Genomic DNA, 1934 nt, shown 5'->3' with positions numbered 1-1934 from the left:
TCTTCAGTGTGAATGGAGTGATGAGCAGGAGAGTGAACCAGGGACAAGTGAGAGTGGGAAGATGAGGACAGGAGAGGGTTCAAGGGAAGATAAATGGATAACTAAAATGTAGTCTATGCATACAACAGAATATTATCTTATATAATGAAAGGCTAATATGCAAATCGACCGAATGATGGAATGACCGGTCGCTATGACGTGCACTGACCATCAGGGGGCAGACGCTTAACTCAGGAGCTGCCCCCTGGTGGTCAGTCTGGTCCCACAGGATGAGTGCTGCTCAGCCAGAAGCCGGGCCCACGGCTGGGGAATGCAGCAGCAGTGGTGGCAGTGCTAAGATGTCTGACTGCTGGCTTAAGCCCACTCAGGGAGTGAGCCTAAGCCAGTCCCACAGGATGAGTGCTGCTCAGCCAGAAGCCGTGGCTTAAGCCCACTCAGAGAGTGAGCCTAAGCCAGCAGTCAGACATCCCCCAAGGGCTCCTGGACTGTGAGAGGGCACAGGCCAGGCTGAGGGACCCCCTTCCCCCAGTGCACAAATTTTGTGCACTGGGCCTCTAGTCCAATAATAAAAAGGAATAAAGTTGAATACATGCTACAACATGGATGAACTTTTGCTTATGAGAACACTAAAAGGAAAATGTCAAAACAAGTGGGTTTTAGCTCAAATATTTTTATTTTCATAAAAGGGACCTAGTCTATCCAAATCAAGCTGTAAAAACACACAACTTTTCCAACATGTAAGATGGAAATAAAAAACATTTTTAAAAGTTTACTATAACTAACAAAACTTCCAGTCAAGATAATTACATGGAAATTATATTAGAAGGGCTTGATAAATACTTTGTTGTAGAGTGCGCACTGGCCTCACGTGTTTAGTATCAAAGTGCTTTGAGCTTTTCCAAGTCTGAGTCCTCTGGAGGGGCCGCTCACGAGTGTGTCAGCATCCCCACTCCCAACCTGCTTGCATTTACTCAGTGGTATTTCCTACCACGTCCTTCCCATGGCCCCTGCCAAAGTACTCACCACATTTATAACCAATTTATAGTTTTGAGTCATCATGTCTGTATAAAATATCCGTTTCTGTGAACCGGGGGCGCAGGCAGGAGAAAGAATGTCAATCCTCGGTCAGGAACGCGCTCCCCCAGTGAGAACATCACTACTATAAAAAATTATTTTCCTTTTACAATGCTGTCCCCAGGACATGGTGATTTGACCATTAAAATTACCTGTAGGCATGCACGAGGAAAAAAAGATGGAGCTACATATCTGGCAGGCATGGCAGAGGGAGAAGAAATCGGGATAAAAACACAAAAGGCAGCAGAACAAGAACTAGTATCTCCTTCCCTTCTCACTCCCTGCGCACCCGACGGCACCCTCTTTCCTCCCCTTCTCCTACCTTTGTAACAGCGATGAGGAGTTTCCTCCACAGCAATTATGGAAGCACGTTATCCTCCAGTCCCGCTGCCTCATTTACAGGCGGGGAAACCCAGGACCAGAAAGGGAACGGGCCTAAACCATGGTTCTAAAATTGTGTTTTAAGTGCTCTGGAACCCTCTGTTCAGAGGAAATCATCCAAGAAATATAAAGAGTTAAAATAAGAGTTGATCTAATGGGCATCCTCGCCTTGGGCCTGGAGGACCCCCAGGGAGGCTCTGTGAGGCAGTGTTAAAATACTGGTTTAAAGTGACAGGTGAGCCGAGTCCTGGTCCTGCTCCAAAGCCATAGCCATGGTTCTGTATTTATATATATATATATATATATTTCTACATTCTTGATACTCTGGAATCTGGAGCTCACTGACTATGGGAACTGCCCCTCCTAGGGTTAGCTAAACTAACCAATCCTAAACCTGTCCGCCCTGTACCTGCCTCATCTGTTCCTTCCTGTGAAAACACTAGTCTCCTCCCTATGCACCCCCGTCACTCCCTCTGCCT

The sequence above is a fragment of the Myotis davidii genome, unplaced genomic scaffold (genome assembly GCF_000327345.1).
Source record: "Myotis davidii unplaced genomic scaffold, ASM32734v1 scaffold198, whole genome shotgun sequence".
Taxonomy (NCBI): Eukaryota; Metazoa; Chordata; class Mammalia; order Chiroptera; family Vespertilionidae; genus Myotis; species Myotis davidii.
This window is presented reverse-complemented; position numbering follows the sequence as displayed.